The sequence below is a fragment of the Lolium perenne genome, chromosome 3, assembly GCF_019359855.2.
Source record: "Lolium perenne isolate Kyuss_39 chromosome 3, Kyuss_2.0, whole genome shotgun sequence".
In the NCBI taxonomy this organism is placed as follows: Eukaryota; Viridiplantae; Streptophyta; class Magnoliopsida; order Poales; family Poaceae; genus Lolium; species Lolium perenne.
The window spans coordinates 144,755,942-144,765,005 of NC_067246.2; the positions used below are offsets into that span (position 1 = coordinate 144,755,942).

At 48.5% G+C, this 9,064-nt stretch overlaps 1 long non-coding RNA gene across 1 annotated transcript; it reads left to right on the plus strand.

Moving 5' to 3' along the window:
• Window positions 1-2,806: 2,806 nt before the first annotated feature.
• On the plus strand, window positions 2,807-4,520 carry LOC127326970 (uncharacterized). The gene is made up of 4 exons (XR_011754130.1): window positions 2,807-3,235; window positions 3,343-3,601; window positions 3,714-3,746; window positions 3,841-4,520. It is a non-coding gene; the product is annotated as an uncharacterized lncRNA (long non-coding RNA).
• Window positions 4,521-9,064: the final 4,544 nt, after the last annotated feature.

The following is a 9,064-nucleotide window of genomic DNA, read 5'->3' on the forward strand; positions in this document are numbered from 1 at the left end:
TAATTGGTATGATGTCTTGAATAATTGGATACTTGGCAATTGTTGTGCTCATAAGGATCATGTTTAAGCTCTTGCATCATATACTTTGCACCTATTAGTGAAGAAATACATAGAGCTTGCTAAAATTTGGTTTGCATGATTGGTCTCTCTAAGGTCTAGATATTTTCTAGTAAGGGTTTGAACAACAAGGAAGACAGTGTAGAGTCTTATAATGCTTGCAATATGTTTTTATGTGATTTTTGCTGTACCGGTTCATACTTGTGTTTGTTTCAAATAACCTTGCTAGTCTAAGCCTTGTATTGAGAGGGATTACTTCTCGTGCATCCAAATCCTTGAGCCAAATACTATGCCATTTGTGTCCACCATACCTACCTACTACATGGTATTTCTCCGCCATTCCAAAGTAAATTGCTTGAGTGCTACTTTTAAATTTATATCCTTTATCTCTGCAATATATAGCTCATGGGACAAATAGCCTAAAAACTATTGTGGTATTGAATATGTACTTATGTATCTTATTTCTTATTAAGTTGCTTGTTGTGCGATAACCATGTTTCTGGGGACGCCATCAACTACCCTTTGTTGAATATCATGTGAGTTGCTATGCATGTTCGTCTTGTCTGAAGTAAGGGCGATTTACCATGAGTTGAATGGTTTGAGCATGCATATTGTTAGAGAAGAACATTGGGCCGCTAACTAAAGTCATGATCCATGGTGGAAGTTTCAGTTTTGGACAACAATCCTCAATCTCTTATGAGAATATTATTTGTTGTTGAATGCTTAAGCATTAAAGAGGAGTTCATTATCTGTTGTCTATGTTGTCCCGGTATGGATGTCTAAGTTGAGAATAATCAAAAGCGAGAAATCCAATGCGAGCTTTCTCCTTAGACCTTTGTACAGGCGGCATAGAGGTACCCATTTGTGATACTTGGTTAAAACATATGTATTGCGGTGATAATCCAGGTAATCCGAGCTAATTAGGACAATGTGCGGGCACTATTGGTAATCTATGCATGAGGCTTGCAACTTGTAGGATATAATTTACATAACACATATGCTTTATTACTACCGCTGACAAAATTGTTTCTTGTTTTCAAAATAAAAAGCTCTAGCATAAATATAGCAATCGATGCTTCCCTCTTCGAAGGGCCATTCTTTTACTTTTATGTTGAGTCAGTTTACGAGCATGCAGTTTTGGCTCCCGGGTGCATTTGCTCCTTTTATCTGGACCATTGTGAAGTGGTTGGAGATTGGTGTTCCAGGTCAATACTCTGACAAGCAAACTGCAGGAAAACAGGTATACGCTGATGGACCAGCGTACGATCGTACCCCATGGCCCACGATACAGTAACGACCGGGCGACGGCGAGTTTGCCTCGAAGGAGCTGGACGCACGGAACAAATCTGAAAGGATTTACCTGGACGGCTGGACAGAAAAGACGATTTGGAGGGCAGGAGTAGGCCACAGCACTCCAGAAGCAATTCGATTCCTCTCCGTGTTCTTGATTCCGGCGACTCACCCGGCGGTTGGGCGTGCAGTGCAGGCGACTGGGCGAACGGTGGCGGGACCTTTGACCTGCAACAGCTAGCGGCAACTCCCCCAACGACGGCTATGGGCTTTCGGTACTCTGATTCGAAACTGAGGATGTCAAATTTGTCCCGGATTGCGAGCGGGATGATTTCTGTTTGTCATTGTATTGTGGCAAATCTATAAGGGCACCTACGATGCTTCCGCAAGCAGTGATGCAGCGGCGGAAGATGGTGCGTGCAGCCATCTCGGGTCGTTGGAACCTGATGCATCCGTGCAGTAGCTGCTGCCCGCGACGGAGATGGTGAAGGCAGGCTGATTGACTCAGCGCAGTGCAATGTGAATAAGACTGAAGCAAGAGGTAAAAAATTGCTTCTCAAAAGTTGTCGTAATTTTTTTGCGCTGTGACATCTTGGGACATGACTTCTAGACTGTGCGTGCTGCTAATGGAGTCGATTAGTGTGATGTAGGCCCGTAGTGTGAATTTGGTAGAGTGAAATTATCAATCAGATGGAAAACAGGGTAGCAGACCTAGGAAGTCAGTGAAAACCCAGGATCGTGCTATGTAGATCAAATGATTTTTGGTGTCGAGAAAATGATTCAGGCCTGTCAAGTTTAGTACTAACAATATACTGCTTTGTAGTTAGAAAATGTTTTACTCTGCCGGGTAATGCATTGGTGAATAAAAATGAAAATGTTCACTTGCTGCTTAAAACTAGCTGGACAAAAAATGTCCGACTAACTCACTGAAAAAACAGGTGGGCATAAATTTGAAGTGCATGTCTAGATGATTGGAAAAAAAAAAGGATCACATATTAGATGTCGCTGCAGTAGTAAAAATGCTGAAAGAATTAGTGTAGTGCTCTGAAAAAAAATAGCCACAATTAAAAACTTGGTACTTGCTATTTTGTCGGCACAGGGTACGGGTGGGTCAAGGACCGTCAGACTGGGCACGGTGTCCTTCGAGTTCCCTTGAGAAGTCGATATGCCTACGCAGAAAAGTTAGGCCACAATGTCATAAATCATTGCCGTGGTACAAGGTACATCTGAATCATTACATTTGGGTACTTGTAAGAATCAGGGCATGGTGCTGTTTGATTGTCTGAATGTTGATAACCAATTTACTATCATGATTTGGACACATCAGTAGATAATTAAATAAATGTGAATGTGATTGCTACTAAAAATACACTCTAGACAGAGCTTTATGCAAACATGGATGATGGCTGCATAATCATGATTTATGATTCTCTTTGTAGGTATGGTGCGCGTGCTCTTTTAAAAAATATCTGTTTTTGCACGAGCGGACTAGGTCTTACGAGCAGATGGAAGGGCTCCAGGAAAGACAACATCCGTTGCTTGTAGGCTTTGTTAGGCAGGCAAGATGTCAGATCATGTATAATTGAGGGTTTTATCTAGACAGCGGGGCATGCACGAAACATATGAGTGGGTGGATAATCCAGAGGGGCATTGTGTTCCGCAGGGATGCCAGAGGTTAGGAGAGCTGATTGATGAGGAGGTTCCGAAGTTGGAGCAAGGAAACAGGACCCCGTGATCCAAGCGATCTCGGAGATGAATGTGCCTCTTGGTGAGGCCAGTCTGAATGAGGAACACAAAGCAACTATCCTAGATGATATTATGGAAGGTGTGGGGGCACAGAAAAAAGAACTGCTGCAGAAACTGTTGGCGTGTTTATACCCATCTAGAGGTGAAAAAAAAAAGATATTTCTATTGACGTGCCGTACATTGTACATTTTCTAGGTGGTTTTTGTTCAGCTTTGTCCTGCTACTGAAATTTTGTGTTGTTGCCCACAGCTGATGGTGATACACGAGATGTTCATGCCGGATCGGGATCATCAGGGCAGAGAGGGCCAACGAATGCTGCAGGTAGCAGCAGGGCTGCTGCAAGGCCAGGATGTTCGGCTAATTTGCAGTCAGACAAAAGGAAGCAGCCCATGGAGGAGGCAGAAGAAGATGTTTGCATGCGTGGTGAACATGACGCAGATGAAGTGATCCTAGGATAAGATGATTAGTTGATTACAGCTTCATTCTACCAGGATGTTCAAATAACCATGTGAGTTCTCCTCACACAATATAGATATAAAATACATATGCCTTGATTACAAATTTTAGTATGAATTTGAGATGGCTAGCGCTGACTATCATTTTTTCATCACCGTCTGCAGCAAGCGCTGGTGGCGATGGCTGCCAATGCAAACGTAGGTGATGATGGTGTAGATTTTTTTTCTTCATTTGTGCCCCTTGCATTGGATGGATAGAGCCCACAAATGAAAACTTGAAATGTCCTTGCAGGGGTTCCAGCTATGATCGTCGATGTTGTCGTGGCCACCGCCGTAGCCATGGCTCGGGTAGCCCACATCACCCCGCTCTGCGCCGTGGGTCAAACCCCGAAGTGCCGATGGATCTCGTAGATTGGGAGGGAGGAGAAATCGGCAGCGATGGATCTCGTCGTTCCACGTGAGGGCACCCACCGCGAGTTGAGCAGCCAACCTCCGGGCAGGTTGATGTTCGTCCATGCCACTGGGAGCTCTTCCTCGTACAACTTGCGATCATAGCCAATAGGGACGGAACGTTGGTCCCTCTCCTTCCGGCGGCTTCCGCGCAACGAGCCCGTCTCGTGGTCGTTTTTCGTCCTCCAAAATGGCTAGGACATGCCCATGGCGGCGCTTGGTCTATAGTCCGTGGAGGTGAACATGGGGAAGGTGGCAATGGCATGGATGAAAATGTGCGCGGTCACTCACCTCAAAAAGCATGGGTGTACGCCTCCCCTTCAATGCTTGACGCGGAAGCCCAACGCCGCCTACTAGCAATAGCGCATAGAAGCTGAAGTGAGGACCACTAAGGCAGCGTGAAGGACACATCAACACCGCCCGCCACTACTGTGCGTGGAGAAGGTGAAGTGGGCACGGGGCACCAATAAAGCTACACTTACGTAAAGCTTCTTCCGATTTTTTTATACAGGATGAGGTGGTGATCTGCTGATTCATCGTGGGCCTAAAATCACCGGGGACAACTGTTTTGTAAAAAATCCATTGCAGCCACGTCCTCCCGTAAGTCAATCACGTAGAAAAAATCCCCTAGATCTAGCATTTCTCCACGGGGCACTGATAGGTGGGCTCATGGAACATGATACGAACACGCGCAGTCACTACCATGTTTGCGGCTGTGTCCGCGGTGACGCATTCGCAGACTAAATTTAGGTTAAGAATAGACGTTGCAGACACAATGATCCACTGTAGCTCCTTCTGAGAGCATCTCCACCGGCGGTCCCGATAGCAGCCCCGATAGCTTTTGGGGGGACGGGGGTGAAAATGGGCTCGCACCGGCGCGTCTCATACGGCGCTGGCCAATTTTGGAGCCCAATAGAATCGTTGGCAACCCCGTGCCGGCCCCCTTCGTCAAGGTCGCGAATTGGGCGCGCAGGCGCCTCGCGGAACGACGGTTTTCGCGGGTGGGGGCGCCTTGTTAGCGAGGGGATGCGGCGGTTCGCATCGGAAACGACGCGGGGAGGTTGGTCATCGGCGTTAATGGTCTCCCGCATGGAAACCGAAACGGCGAGGGCGGCGACTGTCCACGCGGCGTCCACCTACCTTACCCACGCGCCTTCAATGCGTGTCCGCCGCCTTCCTTAAAAGCACACCGGCGCGCACTCCTCTTTTTTTCCTCGCTGTCCATCCCTAGCCGCCGCCGTCCTCAACCTCCGCCCAAACCGCCACCACCCGCGCGCGAACGGCGCACAACGACCAGGCCGGCGGCAGCGGCTGCGGCGGCATGCCACGCTCGACGCAGCTGTCGTTCGACGAGGCCGACGTGTTGTACTGGCACCGGATCCCCGTGCCAGTGCAGTTCAAGTTGCCGCACGGCTGTGACGTCTCCAACGGCGGCTTCGCCGTGCCGCCGCTGCCGCCGCGAGGAGCACATATGCTGGCCCTCGTCAGGGAACGGCGGGCCTCGATGACGCCGGAGCAGAGGAGACTCCCGGAGAATGCCCTCGGCAACCCGGACTGGGAAGAGCGCTTCGGCCGCGAGCGCGCCGAAGAGGTCGCGCGGATAGACAATCCCTCCGGCGGCCACTTCAACAACGTCGGCCGCCGTGCCTGGTGGTACAGCCGCGACATCGACGCCACGCTCCGCGAGTACGTCTACCGTCCACGCCACCGCGGGCAACGGGAGCCGGTGTACTTCCCGCAGGCGGCGACCATGGCGCCGTCTTCAGCGCCTACTCATTTATTGATAACAGAGGGGATTAGATTGTCCGCCGTCGGGCGCACGCGCTCGGCCGCGCCTCCTTCTGGATGCATCGTCATCCGTGACGATGCGACGCGGCGCGCGTCCTCTGCTCCGGTTCGTCCGACGACGACGTCGGGCCGCCGCTCCCGCATCAAGGAGGAGGACACCTCGCCACCACCTCCGCCGGCGAAGAAGAAATGGTGGGAGAAGGAGGCCGAGGCGCAGGCGGCCCTCCGTGGCGACGGCGACGAGGAGGAGTTCCCCGCCCTGCAGTACATTATCGGCCGCTCCATCAACGAGGACTACCGGCACGCGATCGACCCGCGGCAGGCGGCGGTGTGGTCCGCTAGGGACCACGACGCCAACTACGTCGACCTCGCCGAACCATCGGAGCTGCCGGCGCCAAAGGAGGAGAAGGCCGACGAGGAGGAGGGCGACGACGCCGACAGCTGGTCCTTCCCGTCGTCTAGCGGCGACGACCTGGACTTCAGCGCCTTCGACTCCTTTCGCCGCTAGATGTTTTTTTTAGTTTTTTAGTTTGAATTTGTGTTAAATTTCTATAAATTTCTATGAATATCGTTTTCAATATTTGAATTTGATTTTCTAAAATATATCGGGACCGCCTGTTTAGGGGCGCCGGTGTGAGAGCAGCTCACACAATTGGAGGATGTTGTGCCGGCACCCTAAACAGAGGTGTCGACGCCCCTGCCGGCGCCGATTTAGGAGCTACGGGTGAAGATGCTCTGAAGTACTAGCAGCACTTCGTACCCGGAAGTGTGTCAATGGGACGAGAGCAGACACGGTACTGGACGAGGTAAGTTGGTCCAGGACGTCCGCCCAGAATCTGTACCGGCATTGCCGAAACGTCCGTGCGGTTGACACTGTTTAATATTTCGGATACTAAGTCCAATACGCAGCAGTATACTCACACGCGCTTCCACCTGGCACAGATGCATTGGTCTAGGAAACGGGAGTAGATAGTCCCGGGAGCCAAACTGCATTTCCGGTTACCTATTTTCTTCTACCTCAAGAAGCAAACACTTGTGTTAACTGTGCATTGATTCTTACATACTTGCATATTTGCATTCATCATATTACTTTATATTGACAACTATCCATGAGATATACATGTTACAAGTTGAAAGCAACCGCTGAAACTTAATCTTCCTTTGTGTTGCTTCAATGCCTTTACTATGAATTTATTGCTTTATGAGTTAACTCTTATGTAAGACCTATTGATGCTTGTCTTGAAAGTACTATTCATAAAAAGTCTTTGCTATATGATTCAGTTGTTTACTCATTTTCTTTACCATTGCTTCGAATCGCTGCATTCATTACATGTGCTTACAATAGTATTGATCAAGATTATGATAGCATGTCACTTCAGAAATTATCTTTGTTATCGTTTACCTACTGGGGACGAGTAGGAACTAAGCTTGGGGATGCTGATACGTCTCCAACGTATCGATAATTTTTTATGTTCCATGCTTGTTTTATGACAATACCTACATGTTTTATACATACTTTATGTCATATTTACGCATTTTCCGGCACTAACCTATTAACAAGATGCCGAAGAGCCAGTTGCTGTTTTCTGCTGTTTTTGGTTTCAGAAATCCTAGTAAGGAAATATTCTTGGAATTGGACGAAATCAATGCCCAGGATCTTATTTTTCCACGAAGCTTCCAGAACACCGGGGGAGATACGAAGTGGGACGACGAGGCGACGCCACACTAGGGCGGCGCGGCCCAGGTCCTGGCCGCTGATGACCCACAAGTATAGGGGGTGTATCGTAGTATCTTCGATAGGTAAGAATGTCGATCCCAACGAGGAGCAGAAGATGTTGACAAGCAGTTTCGATGTAGGATTCACTGTAAATGCTCACAGACAAGTATTCAGGGGGTTTTGATGTAGCAGATGAATTAAGTACGAGTAAGTAAAGTGCGAGAATAATAATTGCAGCGAGTGGCCCAATCCTTTTTAGCACAAAGGACAAGCCGGTTTGTTTACTTATAATGACCAAACGTTCTCGAGGACACACGGGATTTTAGTCTAGTGCTTTCGCTACATACGGCTAATTAATCTTCATTGTTTTGATAAGTGTTGTGTGGGTGAACCTATGCTAATGTACCGCCCTTCCTAGGACTAATACATACTTGTGATTATACCCCTTGCAAGCATCCGCAACTACAAGAAAGTAATTAAGATAAATCTAACCACAGCCTTAAACTCCGAGATCCTGCTATCCCTCCTGCATCGATATACCAACGGGGTTCAGGTTTCTGTCACTCCGGCAACCCCGCAATTGGCAAATGAGTACAAGATGCATTCCCCTAGGCCCATAAAGGTGAAGTGTCGTGTAGTCGACGTTCACACGACACCACTAGAAGAATAACACCACAACTTAAATATCATAACATTGAATATTACTCAACCATACTTCACTACTAACATTTAGACTTCACCCATGTCCTCAAGAACTAAACGAACTACTCACGAGACATCATATGGAACATGATCAGAGGTGATATGATGATGAATAACAATCTGAACATAAACCTTGGTCCAACGGTTTCACTCAATAGCATCAATAACAAGTAGAAATCAACACCGGGAGAGTTTCCCCTATCAAACAATCAAGATCAAACCCAAATTGTTACAGCGGTGATGATGTGCAGCGGTGGAGACGGCGGTGATGATGATGGAGATGATGGTGATGGTGATGGAGATGATGTCCAACTCGATGACGGTGACGATGGCGTCGATTTCCCCCTCCGGGAGGGAATTTCCCCGGCGGATCTCAGCCTGCCGGAGAGCTCTTTTCTCTCTGGTGTTCTCTGCCCCGCAGAGGCGGCTGTGTCTCTTCGCGACCTATCCTCCAGAGCTTAGGTCCTTGGGACGAAGAAATACGCGAAGAAAAGGAGGCGAGAGGGGGCTGTGGGCCCCCTCCTCACAGGGCGGCGCGGCCAGGCCTTGGGCCGCGCCGGCCTATGAGGTGGGCCCACCTCGGGTCCCCTCGGCTCCCCCTTCTGGCTCCCTTCGTCTTCTGGAAAAATAGGATTTTTCATATAATTTCCGTCAACTGCTGATCTTCCGAAATATTGCATTCTGACGGCGCTTTTTCCAGCAGAATCCTGACTCCGGTGCGCGATCCTCCAATAATCATGAAACATGCAAAATAGATGAAATAACATAAGTATTATCTCCAAATATGAAATATATCAATGAATAACAGCAAATTATGATATAAAATAGTGATGCAAATTGGACGTATCAACTCCCCCCA